The sequence below is a fragment of the Hyla sarda genome, chromosome 2 (assembly GCF_029499605.1).
Source record: "Hyla sarda isolate aHylSar1 chromosome 2, aHylSar1.hap1, whole genome shotgun sequence".
Lineage (NCBI taxonomy): Eukaryota > Metazoa > Chordata > Amphibia > Anura > Hylidae > Hyla > Hyla sarda.
The window spans coordinates 15,487,406-15,504,749 of NC_079190.1; the positions used below are offsets into that span (position 1 = coordinate 15,487,406).

At 47.1% G+C, this 17,344-nt stretch overlaps 1 protein-coding gene across 2 annotated transcripts in view; it reads right to left on the reverse strand.

Moving 5' to 3' along the window:
* The window catches only part of P2RY6 (pyrimidinergic receptor P2Y6), a 110,421-nt gene extending 106,899 nt beyond the window's left edge, over positions 1-3,522 (reverse strand). Inside the window, exon 1 of one of the 2 annotated variants that reach the window (XM_056561225.1) lies at positions 3,354-3,522. The gene's annotated coding sequence lies outside the window, so the exon portion shown is untranslated. Of the gene's footprint in view, positions 1-3,348 lie in introns of both variants that reach the window. The other variant, XM_056561226.1, reaches the window with a different exon arrangement.
* Between the last annotated feature and the right edge of the window lie 13,822 nt (positions 3,523-17,344).

Here is a 17,344-nt window from a genome sequence, read left to right on the forward strand (position 1 = left end):
CCAGTTGATTTAAAAAAAAATATGTTTTCCACCGGAGTTCCTCTTTTAAGCGAAGCCGCACCGTTACCACTTAGCATGACTACACTCTAAAAGGGCACCTCTCTAGTAACCGCTGTCTAGACCAATGTTTCCCAACCAGCGTGCCTCCAGCTGATGCAAAACTACAACTCCCAGCAGTCCTGGACAAGGCGGGAAACACTGGTCAAGTTTTACATTGACAGATGCTTAAAAGGGGCTTGAGTGTTGTGTCCCCCCTATATGTCATATTATGATGGAATATTAATATCGTTGTCAGGATCAGCAGTCAGACCCCCTGCTCATCCTCTTGATATGCCATCACTTTATCACATAAGAAAACAGCGCCACCCCTGTCCTCAGTTTGTGTGTGGTATTACGATTTGGCTCCATTCACTGGTGCCAAAAAGTTAAACAGATTTGTAAATTACTTCTATTAAAAAATGTTTTATCCTTGCAGTACTTATAAGCTGCTGTATGCTCCAGAGGAAGTTGTGTAGTTCTTTCCAGTCTGACCACAGTGCTCTCTGCTGACACCTCTGTCCATGTCAGGAACTGTCCAGAGCAGGAAAGGTTTTCTATGGGGATTTGCGCCTATTCTGGATAATTCCTGACACTGACAGAGGTGTCAGCAGAGAGCACTGTGGTCAGACTGGAAAGAACCACACAACTTCCTCTGGAACATACAGCAGCTGATAAGTACTGGAAGGATTAAGATTTTTTAGATAGAAGTAATTTACAAATCTGATTCGCAGACATTCTTCCCCCTCCAGAATATCCTTTTAAATTAAACTTACAATAGAACAGATATTTTTTATTTCTGATTCAAAACAAACAAAGTCATGTGGAGACCTAATTGCTGAAAATCAAAACTGTCTTAATTTTTTTTTTATGTGTGTGTAGACCAGTGTTTCCCAACCAGTGTGCCTCCAGCTGTTAAAAAACTACAACTCTTAGCATCCCCCCCCCCCCCACCTCTCATTGTTTTTAAAAACTGTGGTCAGACTGGAAAGGACTACACAACTTCCTTTGTAGTACACAGCAGCTGATAAGTACTGGAAGGATTAAGATTTTGAAATAGAAGTCATTTACAAATCTGTTTAACTTTCTGGCACCAGTTGATTTTAAAAAAGAATATATATCTATATGTTTTCCACCGGAGTACCCCTTTAAATAAAGCTTTGTGTTTCTAACTTTGTGTTTCCGTTCCTTGCCGTTTTCAGTATCTCTGCTTGCTGTCAGTGAATGGAAACATTCCTATTATAGGATGAAAACCTGTCCAGACTTCATGCATCTCCCCTCTGGCAGTTTGTTGGGCTCTGTTCACACATTATTTCTGCGACATACATGTGACGAGACGCTCTCTGCAGCATCTATATGGATTCTTTTGTATCTAGTCCTGATGGTTTGTTACAATGTAGCAGTGCAGGTTTATGTACCAGGCTGGATACAATTGTAACAAGCATTTTGGCTCTGGATATTGGTGCGGGTTTATACATTGTATCGCGTTTCAAATCTGAGGGCTAATACGCTTACACCAGTGGTCTCCAAACTGTGGTCCACCAGATGGTGCAAAACTACAACTCCCAGCATGCCCAGACAGCCAACGGAGTTGTAGTTTTGCAACAGTAGCAATAATTTTAGTATTCTAAACCGGTGGTCTCCAAACCTTCAGATGTTGCAAAACTACAACTCCCAGCATGCCCGGGCAGTAGTAATATTGTCGGTACTCTACATCAGCAGTCTCCAAACAGTGGTCTCCAAACTGTGAACCTCCAATGTTGCAAAACTACAACTCCCAGCATGCCCGGGCAGTAGTAATATTGTCGGTACTCGACATCAGCAGTCTCCAAACAGTGGTCTCCAAACTGTGAACCTCCAATGTTGCAAAACTACAACTCCCAGCATGCCCGGGCAGTAGTAATATTGTCGGTACTCGACATCAGCAGTCTCCAAACAGTGGTCTGCAAACTGTGAACCACCAATGTTGCAAAACTACAACTCCCAGCATGCCCGGGCAGTAGTAATATTGTCGGTACTCGACATCAGCAGCCTCCAAACAGTGGTCTCCAAACTGTGAACCTCCAATGTTGCAAAACTACAACTCCCAGCATGCCCAGACAGCCAACGGCTGTCTGGGCATGCTGGGAGTTGTAGTTTTGCAACAGTAGTTATAATGTCGAGACTCTAATGTGGACCCCAGGTGTTGCAAGACTACAACTCCCACTATGCCTGGACAGCTGTTGGCTGTCTGGGCATGCTGGGAGTTGTAGTTTTGCAACAGTAGCAATAATTTCAGTATTCTAAACCGGTGGTCTCCAAACCGTAAGATGTTGCAAAACTACAACTCCCAGCATGCCCGGGCAGTAGTAATATTGTCAGTAATCTACATCAGCAGTCTCCAAACAGTGGACCTCCAGTGGGCTCCAAACTTTGAACCTCCAATGTTGCAAAACTACAACTCCCAGCATGCCCAGACAGCCAACGGCTTTCTAGGCATGCTGGGAGTTGTAGTTTTGCAACAGTAGTTATAATGTTGAGGCTCTAAAGCGGACCCCAGATGTTGCAAGACTACAACTCCCACCATGTTTGGACAGTAGTTGGCTGTCGGGGCATGCTGGGAGTTGTAGTTTTGCAACTGTAGCAATAATGTCAGTATTCTAAACCAGTGGTCTCCAAACCTTCAGATGTTGCAAAACTACAACTCCCAGCATGCCCCGACAGCCAACTACTGTCCAAACATGGTGGGAGTTGTAGTCTTGCAACATCTGAGGTCCGCTTTAGAGTCTAAACATTATAATTACTGTTGCAAAACTACAACTCCCAGCATGCCTAGACAGCCGTTGGCTGTCTGGGCATGCTGGGAGTTGTAGTTTTGCAACATTGGAGGTTCACATGCTGGGCATGCTGGGAGTTGTGTTTTTTTTTTTTTTTTTAACTGTAGTAATATTGTCGGTACTCTACATCAGCAGTCTCCAAACTGTGGACCTCCAATGTTGCAAAACTACAACTCCCAGCATGCCCAGACAGCCAACGGCTGTCTGGGCATGCTGGGAGTTGTAGTTTTGCAACCGTAGTTATAATGTCGGGACTCCAATGTGGACCCCAGGTGTTGGAAGACTACAACTCCCACCATGCCTGGACAGCAGTTGGCTGTCCCGGCATGCTGGGAGTTGTAGTTTTGCAACAGTAGCAATAATTTCAGTTCTGTACACCAGTGGTCCCAAAAATGCCAACCTCTAAATGTTGCTAAACTACAACTCCTGTTGGCTGTCGGGGCATGCTGGGAGTTGTAGTTGTGCACCAGTAACCATGGTGTCACCCTCCTATTACCTTACAGAGTAATGAGGTCCCTGGATGGTCCCGTCAGATGCAGCAGAGCCGGTCCTGTAAGTCTTCACAGCTCGGCTGTTCCAGCACAGACAAGGTCAGTCCATGTAATCAGATCCCCCATATTACTATCAGGTAGGTCAGTCCATTCCCTGGGCACAGCACTCACAGCATGGGGATTCCTCATCCAGGGGCTACTTAGGACTGGGTACAGAGAAGGTTCTCAGCTTCCCTGCCTGCACAGGCGTTCACTCCCCCCTCCTCCCCTTCCTTACTCACAAGCTGTCAATAGCTGAAGCCAACACATGGAGGAGTGGACTCCACGCCGCCCTCGCTTCTCCGACTTGTCAACTAAGTGTCCTGTAAGGATCCGCAATAGTGCTGGGGGCAAAAATATCCCCCACAGCTGTCCTGTCATTGTATATAGTGTTACTGTAAGTCAGTGGGTCAATGAATTCTTTGTAAGGCCGGGTTCACACCACGTTCTTCAAGTACGGTTCCCGTATACGTTTTCATTATAGAACCGTATACATAGGCAAACCGTATACATAGGCAAACAATCTATGCATCCGGTTGCGTACGGTTTGCTTGCAATACGTTTTTTTCCCCCCCATACTCAAAATCGTGGTTGACCACAGTTTTGTCTCCGGGTTAAAAACCGTATTGCAACTGCATACGTTTTTTTTTTTTTTTTTTAAGATGGACGTCAATGGGAAACGCACATGTATACGGTTCCATACGGGAAACCGTATACGGTTTTTCCTTTGCACATGTGCATTTGCATCCTAAAGTTAAAATAATAAAAAAAAACGTTATTTATTTTAAATAACATTTTCAAAAACGTATGTTTAAAAAAAAAAAAAAAAAAAAAAGGACGGAACCGTATGCACTTTTTAAAAAAACAGTATACGGTTTAAAAACGCTTACGGTTGACTTTTTCCCATACGGTTCCATCCGTTTTTTTTCTTCAGTTTTTGCCATACGGTTTTCTTTAGAAAAACTGATCGAAAACAGTATGGCAAAAAAACGTGGTGTGAACCCAATCTAAGCAACTTCAAAGTGGGTGGAGGTTCATACCGCCATCAGTGTGGAGCGCGAATATTCTAAATGCGAGTTTTTAACGCGATTTCGTGATTTCGGGAATATTTAGAATATAGTGATATAAATTCGTAGTGATGAATATGCAAGTCTATGGGAGGGGGCGTGACGACTTGCATAGCGGGGGCGGGGGGGGGGGGGGGGTGACGTCACACGGGGGGGGGGGGGCGGAGTCGTGACATCACGATACTCCGGCCACATGGTCGGCACCTGGCAGTTTGTGAGCTGTTTGCAGCCCAAAGAGGTGGGTTTCGAATGCAAGATGGCGGGGGTCCCCAGCGGCGGGACCCCCGCGGTCAGACATCTCATCCCCTATCCTTTGGATAGGGGATAAGAAGTCTTAGGCCCAGAGTACCCCTTTAAATGGTGGAACAGTGGAATGGAGTGTCATGGAGCGGTCCGATGCCAGACGTGGTGCTTCATTCAACAACTCATTTGCTTTCATCCTGTCTGAAGCCGTAAATATCAATGTGAATAAGCCTCACACCTGAGTGAAGGGAATGGAGGCGGGATATTCCTAATTTCCATCTGTTGTAAAGTCATAAAGCCGACCCCGAGGTGAGGAACACAGTGACAACAAAAAGCCCCGGCCTGAGAAGTCAATAAAGGGGTATTCCAGGAATAATTATTTTTTATGTGACTATGCTACCGGGGCTGTAAAGTTAGTATAGTTCACAATATAGTGTCTGTACCTGTGTGTGACTGTTTTCTCACAATTCTTCTGTGATTTTCACCCCAATATTTATTTTTACCAGCATACAAAATGACTGTTGTCTCAGATTTTTCCCAGCTTGCAATGTGGCCGAGACCTGACATCACTAGTCAGCTGATGACAGGGAGCCTGTCTGCTTCAATGGGTGGAGGGATCGCTTGGTGGGAGAGAGATCAATCTGCAACTAATGCAACAGCTGTAGGCACCCTGATTGAAAAACACAGGTCTTTTGAATGGATGCAGCTCATTTATGTTTCAATGGGTGGGGTGGCTGATGTGTGGGAGCGAGGAAAATGGAATTATGGGATTTGTAGTCAAAAGAAGAAAACTCAAACAGGAAATACCAGTTCACAAAAAGCTACCCACAGTATTATGGTAATCTCACAGCATAGCCATTTAGCCCCAAGACAAGCGCAGATCCTTACTAAGCATGTCTATTACTGTCTGCCAGGTACGTACTTAAATGACCTTATGGTGGAGAACCCTTTTAAAGGGGTACTCTGGTGGAAAACATTTTTTTTTTTATTTAAATCAACTGGTGACAGATATTACTTCTATTAAAAAAAACTTAATCCTTCCAGTACTTATCAGCTGCTGTATGCCCCAGAGGAAGTTGTGTAGTTCTTTCCAGTCTGACCACAGTGCTCTCTGCTGACACCTCTGTCCATGTCAGGAACTGTTCAGAGCAGGAGCAAATCCCCATAGAAAACCTCTCCTGCTCTGGACAGTTCCTGACACTGACAGAGGTGGCAGAAGAGAGCACTGTGGTCAGACTGGAAAGAACTTTACAACTTCCTGTGGATCATACAGCAGCTGATAAGTACTAATTTACAAATCTGTTTAACTTTCTGGCACCAGTTGATTTAAAAAAAAAAAAATTCCACTGGAGTACCCCTTTAAAGGAGAAGAACTGATTCCAATGCAATGACGCCACCTACAGGACGGTATTCAACAACATTGGCTATGGAGGTGTCTTGGGGTGGGCAATGGATGGGTTATGTGGATGATTAATATATAAGTTACCTACAGGATGACTATATAGAGAGAGAGATGATAGGTAGATAGATAGATAGATAGATAGATAGATAGATATGAGATAGATAGATAGATAGATAGATAGATATGAGATAGATAGATAGATAGATAGATATGAGATAGATAGATATGAGATAGATATGAGATAGATAGATAGATATGAGATAGATAGATATGAGATAGATAGATATGAGATAGATATGAGATAGATAGATCTAAACAGGAGAATACAGCAGCACACTGCTAGGACAAAGATATAGATAAAACATGAAATGCTATATTGCTACAATGCAAAAAATGAAAAAGTTGAGGTGCTTTGCTCACCATTTGGCCAAATAGTTTGGATCGTCCCACCGTGATAAGGTGACCCTGTTGGGACGGACCCTACCTCCATGTTGGCTCCTGCACCCCACACATCTTATAAGGTGCTGGATGTTCCAGACCTTACAAGCCTGGTAACTGACTGCACAGAGGCACATTCACAGTGTAGGGTCTGTCCCAATGAGGTCACCTTATCGCGGTGGGATGAACCAAACTATTTGGCCAAATGGTGAGCGAAGCGCCTCAACTTTTTCATTCTTTGCATTGTAGCAATATAGCATTTCATGTTTTATCTGTATCTTTGTACTAGCAGAGTGCTGCTGTATTCTCCTGTGTATGTATGTTTAGCCCAGCAGCGTGCACCTGTAGGCCGGGTCTATGCAGTAGTTTGGTATCAGTATGTGCTGGACAACTTATCCTTTTTTGTTTTAGATAAATAGATAGATAGATAGATAGATAGATAGATAGATATGAGATAGACAAAAGATAGATAGATATGAGATAGATAGGAGATAGATAGATAGATAGGAGATAGATAGACATGAGATGGATAGATAGGAGATAGATAGACAGATAGATAGATATGATAGATATGAGATAGATATGAGATAGATAGATATGAGATAGATAAATAGATATGAGATGGATAGATAGATATGAGATAGATAGTAGAGAGAGAGAGAGAGGTAAAGAGAGGAGAGAGAAGGAGAGAGAACACTTCCTATCACCTTCCCCTCTCCCTTTTATCTCTTTCCCTTAACCCTTTTTCCCTTCCCTTGCTTGTATTAGGCAATTAAAACATGGGACAAATATGCCCCTTTGGTCCTCAAAGGGTTAATATGTTAGAATTCCCCTTTGTATATCTGTATAGATTGTAATAAACCCCTATAAACATCCAGTTGTCCCCCCCCCCCCAGCATTACAACTATATTTATCAAGTGACTTTGCATTTTTATTAGGTTTTGGAATGTACTTTGCAGTTACTTTGGAGGTCGCGTATTATGTGCGGTATAATTCTTGCCATACCCGTACGTATCGATCACATGGGGTTTGTATCTATATAACATTGCTCCTCAGCCTCACAGTCAGACCAGGACCACATGAGCCTGCATTGGAGCTGCATACACAATACCGTGGAATTTATTATATATATATATATATATATATATATAATTATTATTATTATTATTTTCAACTTGCAGTGTTACATTTCGGTAATTTCTCAGATGCATTGGGGCAATATAAACAGTGTTGCAAATGTTTACACACTCTTTAACCCTTTAAGGACACAGTCTCATAAAGCCCCCGTAATTCTTTAGATGCCAGGATCAGTGTGGCTTTTTTTTTTTTCTTAATCTTATTTATTTTTCTCATAGCAATTTTTTATTTTTATTTCTTTTTTTTTTTTTGTACATTATTATGATGGCAGCCATATCACAGCATTTAGAGTTATGCTTTACAGCAGTTACAGCAGTCATTAAATGATTAAAATTGAAATGGAAAACTAGAAAACGAATGATGAAAAATTCTTACAAAAAAAAGAGTAAAAAACCAAATTCAGATAAAACAAAAAATCCAAAATTTGGCAAAAGGTCAAAACGTGCACAAATTAATACATTTTGTGCAAAAAATAAATAAATAAATAAATAAATAAAAAAAGGAAAAGTTACACTAATGATAAATTCCCCCTTAACCCCTTAAGGACCCGGGCTTTTTCCGTTTTTTCATTTTCAATTTTTCCTCCTAAACTTTAAAAAAATCATAACTCTTTAAAATTTTCACCTAAAATTCTATATTCTGGCTTATTTTTTGCGTCACTAATTCTACTTTGTAATTACATTAGTCATTTTACCCAAAAATCTAACGGTGAAACGGGGAAAAAAAAATCAATGTGCGACAAAATTGATGAAAAAACACTATTTTGTAAGTTTTGGGGGCTTCCGTTTTTATAGGGGATAAGGTGTCTTAGTGCCGGAGTACCCCTTTAATGTTTAAGTTGTCTGTATGGAGCCTGTAACATTGAAGTGAATGCAGCGAGCGGAAATAATTTCAGTATAGAGGATTTGAGAATTTCGCGGCTCAGGAATTCTCTATGTTAGATAAAATATGGAAAGGTTTTCCCTGCTGTCGCCCCATGGGTGGAATGCAGGTATCATAGGTTTTATACCGTGAAGTATTTTATCGATTCTGCCTCACGGATCCCTGCCAGGTGCGGTTCTTCCAATGAAGTGAGGCCACATTCTAACCTTTAAAAAAATGTATATTTATAAATTCCAGAAAACCAGTTAAATGACTTAAAAAGGAACTTTAGAATTAAAAAGAATTTTCCATTCCAGAAATAAAGCATTAAAGTCACCGTACCATGAGAAGTTCTCAGCTGAGAGCCGGACTAGCTATGTACAATGTATCAGTCTCGGGTGTTTAGCTCACAGAGCATTGTCTAGACTGGATACAATTGTATCACTTCTCAGCTGAGAACAGGACTAGCTATGTACAATGTATCAGTCTGGGGTGTTTAGCTCACAGAGCATTGTCTAGGCTGGATACAATTGTATCACCTCTCAGCTGAGAGCAGGACTAGCTATGTACAATGTATCAGTCTGGGGTGTTTAGCTCACAGAGCATTGTCTAGGCTGGATACAATTGTATCACCTCTCAGCTGAGAGCAGGACTAGTTATGTACAATGTATCAGTCCGGAGTCCGGGATGTTTAGCTCACAGAGCATTGTCTAGACTGGATACAATTGTATCACTTCTCAGCTGAGAGCAGGACTAGCTATGTACAATGTATCAGTCTGGAGTCCAGGATGTTTAGCTCACAGAGCATTGTCTAGACTGGATACAATTGTATCTCTTCTCAGCTGAGAGCAGGACTAGCTATGTACAATGTATCAGTCTGGGGTTCAGGATGTTTAGCTCACAGAGCATTGTCTAGACTGGATACAATTGTATCACTTCTCAGCTGAGAGCAGGACTAGCTATATACAATGTATCAGTCTGGAGTCCAGGGTGTTTAGCTCACAGAGCATTGTCTAGACTGGATACAATTATATCACTTCTCAGCTGAGAGCAGGACTAGCTATGTACAATGTATCAGTCTGGAGTCCAGGATGTTTAGCTCACAGAGCATTGTCTAGACTGGATACAATTGTTTCTTCTCAGCTGAGAGCAGGACTAGCTATGTACAATGTATCAGTCTGGAGTCCAGGATGTTTAGCTCACAGAGCATTGTCTAGACTGGATACAATTGTATCACTTCTCAGCTGAGAGCAGGACTAGCTATATACAATGTATCAGTCTGGAGTCCAGGATGTTTAGCTCACAGAGCATTGTCTAGACTGGATACAATTGTATCACTTCTCAGCTGAGAGCAGGACTAGCTATGTACAATGTATCAGTCTGGAGTCCAGGATGTTTACCTCACAGAGCATTGTCTAGATTGGATACAATTGTATCACTTCTCAGCTGAGAGCAGAACTAGCTATGTACAATGTATCAGTCTGGAGTCCAGGATGTTTAGCTCACAGAGCATTGTCTAGACTGGATACAATGGTATCACTTCTCAGCTGAGAGCAGGACTAGCTATATACAATGTATCAGTCTGGGGTCCAGGATGTTTAGCTCACAGAGCATTGTCTAGACTGGATACAATGGTATTGTCACGATGCCGGCTGGCAGGTAGTGGATCCTCTGTGCCAGAGAGGGATTGGCGTGGACCGTGCTAGTGGACCGGTTCTAAGTCACTACTGGTTTTCACCAGAGCCCGCTGCAAAGCGGGATGGTCTTGCTGCGGCGGTAGTGACCAGGTCGTATCCACTAGCAACGGCTCAACCTCTCTGGCTGCTGAAGATAGGCGCGGTACAAGGGAGTAGACAGAAGCAAGGTCGGACGTAGCAGAAGGTCGGGGGCAGGCGGCAAGGTTCGTAGTCAGGGTGGATAGCAGAAGTTCTGGTACACAGGCTTTGGACACACAAAACGCTTTCACTGGCACAAGGCAACAAGATCCGGCAAGGGAGTGCATGGGAGGAGGTCAGATATAGTCAGGGACCAGGTGGAAGCCAATTAAGCTAATTGGGCCAGGCACCAATCATTGGTGCACTGGCCCTTTAAGTCTCAGGGAGCTGGCGCGCGCGCGCCCTAGAGAGCGGAGCCGCGCGCGCCAGCACATGACAGCAGGGGACGGGAACGGGTAAGTGACCTGGGATGCGATTCGCGAGCGGGCGCGTCCCGCTGTGCGAATCGCATCCCCGACGGCCATGACAGTGCAGCGCTCCCGGTCAGCGGGACCGACCGGGGCGCTGCGGAGAGAGAGACGCCGTACGCGCTCCGGGGAGGAGCGGGGACCCGGAGCGCTAGGCGTAACAGTACCCCCCCCCTTAGGTCTCCCCTTCTCTTTGTCCGGTAACTGCCCCCCCCGGGATGAGGACACTGGGAAAGGATGGAGGGATTCCTCAACGGCAGGCAGTACAGCAGGAGTGGGAATGGGGAGGGAGGGCAGAGGGCGAGGCCTGGCACGGGGCAGTGTGACACCAGGACGAGGGCCACGAGGAGGCACCGAGGCTTGACTGACTGGACTGGGAGGGGGGGAGAGGCACTTCTTAAGGCGGGCAGAGTCCATAACGACCTTAGGGAGACCGGATACAGGAGGAACCACAGGGTCACGGCAGGGAGTACTGGGAACCGGTTTAAGGCAGTCCTTGAAGCAAGAGGTACCCCAGCTCTTGATCTCCCCTGAGGACCAATCCAGGGTTGGGGAATGGTGTTGAAGCCAGGGTAGTCCAAGGAGAATTTCAGAAGTGCAATTGGAGAGGACCAAAAACTCAATTTTCTCATGATGAGGTCCGATGCACATTAGGAGGGGCTCCGTGCGGAAACGCACAGTGCAATCCAACCTGGCTCCGTTGACCGCGGAAATGTGGAGTGGCTTGACAAGACGGGTCACCGGGATGCGGAATTTATTCACCAAGGACTCCCGAATAAAATTCCCAGAGGCACCAGAGTCCAGGCAGGCCACGGCTGAGAGGGAAGAGCTGGCTGAAGAAGAAATCCGTACAGGCACCGTGAGACGTGGAGAAGCCGACTTAGCATCAAGAGACGCCACACCCACGAGAGCTGGGTGCGAGCGTGCGTTTCCCAGACGTGGAGGACGGATGGGGCAATCCACCAAAAAATGTTCGGTACTGGCACAGTACAGACAAAGATTCTCTTCCTTACGGCGATTCCTCTCTTCCAGGGTCAGGCGAGACCGATCCACTTGCATGGCCTCCTCGGCGGGAGGCCTAGGCGCAGATTGCAATGGAGACTGTGGGAGAGGTGTCCAGAGATCTAAGTCTTTTTCCTGGCGGAGCTCTTGATGCCTCTCAGAAAAACGCATGTCAATGCGAGTGGCTAGATGAATGAGTTCATGCAGATTAGCAGGAGTATCTCGTGCGGCCAGAACATCTTTAATGTTGCTGGATAGGCCTTTTTTAAAGGTCGCGCAGAGGGCCTCATTATTCCAGGAAAGTTCAGAAGCAAGAGTACGGAATTGTACGGCATACTCGCCAACGGAAGAATTACCCTGGACCAGGTTCAGCAGGGCAGTCTCAGCAGAAGAGGCTCGGGCAGGTTCCTCAAAGACACTTCGAATTTCCGAGAAGAAGGAGTGTACAGAGGCAGTGACGGGGTCATTGCGGTCCCAGAGCGGTGTGGCCCATGACAGGGCTTTTCCAGACAGAAGGCTGACTACGAAAGCCACCTTAGACCTTTCAGTAGGAAACTGGTCCGACATCATCTCCAAGTGCAGGGAACATTGCGAAAGAAAGCCACGGCAAAACTTAGAGTCCCCATTAAATTTGTCCGGCAAGGACAGGCGGAGGCTAGGAGTGGCCACTCGCTGCGGAAGGGGTGCAGGAGCTGGCGGAGGAGATGATTGCTGCTGAAGTTGCGACTGAAGTTGCTGCACAATGGTGAACACTTCCGACAGCTGGTGGGTTAGATGGGCGATCTGTCGGGATTGCTGGGCGACCACCGTGGTGATATCAGAGATGTAAGGCAGAGGAACGTCAGCGGGATCCATGGCCGGATCTACTGTCACGATGCCGGCTGGCAGGAGGTGGATCCTCTGTGCCAGAGAGGGATTGGCGTGGACCGTGCTAGTGGACCGGTTCTAAGTCACTACTGGTTTTCACCAGAGCCCGCCGCAAAGCGGGATGGTCTTGCTGCGGCGGTAGTGACCAGGTCGTATCCACTAGCAACGGCTCACCTCTCTGACTGCTGAAGATAGGCGCGGTACAAGGGAGTAGACAGAAGCAAGGTCGGACGTAGCAGAAGGTCGGGGCAGGCAGCAAGGATCGTAGTCAGGGTGGATAGCAGAAGTTCTGGTACACAGGCTTTGGACACACAAAACGCTTTCACTGGCACAAGGCAACAAGATCCGGCAAGGGAGTGCATGGGAGGAGGTCAGATATAGGCAGGGACCAGGTGGAAGCCAATTAAGCTAATTGGGCCAGGCACCAATCATTGGTGCACTGGCCCTTTAAGTCTCAGGGAGCTGGCGCGCGCGCGCCCTAGAGAGCGGAGCCGCGCGCGCCAGCACATGACAGCAGGGGACGGGAATGGGTAAGTGACCTGGGATGCGATTCGCGAGCGGGCGCGTCCCGCTGTGCGAATCGCATCCCCGACGGCCATGACAGTTCAGCGCTCCCGGTCAGCGGGACCGACCGGGGCGCTGCGGAGAGAGAGACGCCGTACGCGCTCCGGGGAGGAGCGGGGACCCGGAGCGCTAGGCGTAACAGGTATCACTTCTCAGCTTAGAGCAGGACTAGCTATGTACAATGTATCAGTCTGGAGTCCAGGGTGTTTAGCTCACAGAGCATTGTCTAGGCTGGATACAATTGTATCACTTCTCAGCTGAGAGCAGGACTAGCTATGTACAATGTATCAGTCTGGGGTGTTTAGCTCACAGAGCATTGTCTAGACTGGATACAATTGTATCACTTCTCAGCTGAGAGCAGGACTAGCTATGTACAATGTATCAGTCTGGAGTCCAGGATGTTTAGCTCACAGAGCATTGTCTAGACTGGATACAATTGTATCTCTTCTCAGCTGAGAGCAGGACTAGCTATGTACAATGTATCAGTCTGGGGTTCAGGATGTTTAGCTCACAGAGCATTGTCTAGACTGGATACAATTGTATCACTTCTCAGCTGAGAGCAGGACTAGCTATATACAATGTATCAGTCTGGAGTCCAGGGTGTTTAGCTCACAGAGCATTGTCTAGACTGGATACAATTATATCACTTCTCAGCTGAGAGCAGGACTAGCTATGTACAATGTATCAGTCTGGAGTCCAGGATGTTTAGCTCACAGAGCATTGTCTAGACTGGATACAATTGTATCACTTCTCAGCTGAGAGCAGGACTAGCTATATACAATGTATCAGTCTGGAGTCCAGGATGTTTAGCTCACAGAGCATTGTCTAGACTGGATACAATTGTATCACTTCTCAGCTGAGAGCAGGACTAGCTATGTACAATGTATCAGTCTGGAGTCCAGGATGTTTACCTCACAGAGCATTGTCTAGATTGGATACAATTGTATCACTTCTCAGCTGAGAGCAGGACTAGCTATGTACAATGTATCAGTCTGGAGTCCAGGATGTTTAGCTCACAGAGCATTGTCTAGACTGGATACAATGGTATCACTTCTCAGCTGAGAGCAGGACTAGCTATATACAATGTATCAGTCTGGCGTCCAGGATGTTTAGCTCACAGAGCATTGTCTAGACTGGATACAATGGTATCACTTCTCAGCTTAGAGCAGGACTAGCTATGTACAATGTATCAGTCTGGAGTCCAGGATGTTTAGCTCACAGAGCATTGTCTAGACTGGATACAATGGTATCACTTCTCAGCTGAGAGCAGGACTAGCTATGTACAATGTATCAGTCTGGAGTCCAGGATGTTTAGCTCACAGAGCATTGTCTAGACTGGATACAATGGTATCACTTCTCAGCTGAGAGCAGGACTAGCTATATACAATGTATCAGTCTGGGGTCCAGGATGTTTAGCTCACAGAGCATTGTCTAGACTGGATACAATGGTATCACTTCTCAGCTTAGAGCAGGACTAGCTATGTACAATGTATCAGTCTGGAGTCCAGGATGTCTAGCTCACAGAGCATTTTCTAGACTGGATACAATTGTATCACTTCTCAGCTGAGATCAGGACTAGCTATATAAAATGGATGTTTAGCTCACAGAGCATTGTCATGACTGGATAGAATTGTCTCTTCTTGCCAGGGTCCAGTAGTAACCATAAAAAAAAAACTTTTTTTTAACCCCTTCATGACCAGGCCTGAAAGCACCTTTAACTGGACCTGTCAGCATGTAAACATAGGTATAAATAATTCCAGGGCTGAATAGTCATCACAATTCATTGTTAATATGTAAATGAGGCTCAAGTGCCCAGGGGGTGTTCCACAGGAAAATTCAGCCCATATTTTCTTATTCACTGCATCCACCTACCCCATTTGAATGACAGCCACTAGATAAAGAGGACATGGGCGGGACTAACCTGGGCTTTTTCCATGCTGGGTAACGCTCCCTCCATAGGCTTACATTGAGTGGGTGGAGTGTGACGTCACAAGGGGCGGAGCCGTGATGTCACTATGCTCCGTCCCCGTGATTGCTAGTAATCAGACCCGGAGCGAGTGCGCTCTGGGGGCTGATTCTAACGGGGTGCTGTGTGGAAGATAACTTATAAATTATAAGTACCGAAAAATCATGGTGGGTGCAGAACTTGCAGTCACACATGGGCTCTGAAGCCGTATAGCAGGGCTCAACAAATCCCAGGCGCCAGGTTGCTGTTACGCCGAGCGCTCCGGGTCCCTGCTCCTCCCCGGAGCGCTCGCGGCATTCCTCTCTCTGCAGCGCCCCGGTCAGCCCTGCTGACCGGGAGCGCTGCACTGACATTGCTGGCGGGGATGCGATTCGCATAGCGGGACGCGTCCGCTCGCGAATCGCATGCCAAGTCACTCACCTGTCCCGGCCCCCGGCTGTCATGTCCTGGCGCGCGCGGCTCCGCCCCTTAGGGCGCGTGCGCGCCAGCTCTCTAAGATTTAAAGGGCCAGTGCACCAATGATTGGTGCCTGGCCCAATTAGCCTATTAGCTTCCACCTGCTCCCTGGCTATATTACCTCACTTCCCCTGCACTTCCTTGCCGGATCTTGTTGCCTTGTGCCAGTGAAAGCGTTTCCTTGTGTGTTCCTAGCCTGTATTCCTTGCTGCCTGCCCTGACCTTCTGCTACGTCCGACCTTGCTCTTGTCTACTTCCTTGTACCGCGCTTATCTCAGCAGTCAGAGAGGTTGAGCCGTTGCCGGTGGATACGACCTGGTTGCTACCGCCGCTGCAAGACCATCCCGCTTTGCGGCGGGCTCTGGTGAATACCAGTAGCAAATTAGCCTGTGTTCCAGATCTTCTGCTATCCACATTGACTACGAACCTTGCCGCCTGCCCCGACCTTCTGTTACGTCTGACCTTGCCTCTGTCTAGTCCTTCTGTCCCACGCCTTCTCAGCAGTCAGCGAGGTTGAGCCGTTGCCGGTGGATACGACCTGGTTGCTACCGCCGCAGCAAGACCATCCCGCTTTGCGGCGGGCTCTGGTGAAAACCAGTAGCAACTTAGAACCGGTCCACCGACACGGTCCACGCCAATCCCTCGCTGACACAGAGGATCCACATCCAGCTAGCCGAATCGTGACAGTAGATCCGTTCATGGATCCCGCTGAGGTGCCTCTGCCAAGTCTCGCTGACCTATCCACGGTGGTCGCTCAGCAATCGCAGCAGATTGCCCAACAAGGACAGCAGCTGTCGCAGTTGACCGCCACGTTACAGCAACTTCTGCCACTGCTACAGCAGCTACCATCTCCTCCGCCAGCTCCTGCACCTCCTCCGCAGCGAGTGGCCGCTCCCAGCCTCCGCTTGTCCCTGCCGGACAAATTTGATGGGGACTCTAGACTCTGCCGTGGCTTCCTGTCTCAATGTTCCCTACATATGGAGATGTTGTCTGACCAATTTCCCACAGAACGGTCTAAGGTGGCGTTCGTAGTGAGTCTTCTTTCTGGAAAGGCCTTGTCTTGGGCCACACCGCTCTGGGACCGCAATGATCCTGCCACAGCCACAGTCCAGTCCTTCTTCGCTGAAGTCCGGAGTGTCTTCGAGGAACCAGCCCGAGCTTCTTCTGCCGAAACTGCCCTGCTGAACCTGGTCCAGGGTAATTCTTCAGTAGGCGAGTACGCCATCCAATTTCGTACTCTCGCTTCCGAATTATCTTGGAATAACGAGGCTCTCTGCACGACCTTTAAAAAAGGCCTATCCAGTAACATCAAGGATGTGCTGGCCGCACAAGAGATTCCTGCCAACCTGCAAGAACTTGGCCATCCATTTGGCCACCCGCATTGACATGCGCTTTTCTGAGAGACACCAGGAGCTCCGCCAGGAAAAAGACCTTGATCTCTGGGCACCTCTCCCACAGTATCCTTTGCAGTCTACGCCTGGGCCTCCCGCCGAGGAGGCCATGCAAGTGGATCGGTCTCGCCTGACCCATGAAGAGAGGACTCGCCGTAGGGAAAAAAATCTTTGTCTGTACTGCGCTAGTACCGAACATTTCTTGGTGGATTGCCCGATTCGTCCTCCACGTCTGGGAAACGCACGCACGTACCCAGCTCACGTGGGTGTGGCGTCTCTTGGTACGAAGTCTGCTTCTCCACGTCTCACTGTGCCCGTGCGGAATTCTCCTTCTGCCAACTCCTCCCTCTCAGCCGTGGCCTCCTTGGACTCTGGTGCTTCTAGAA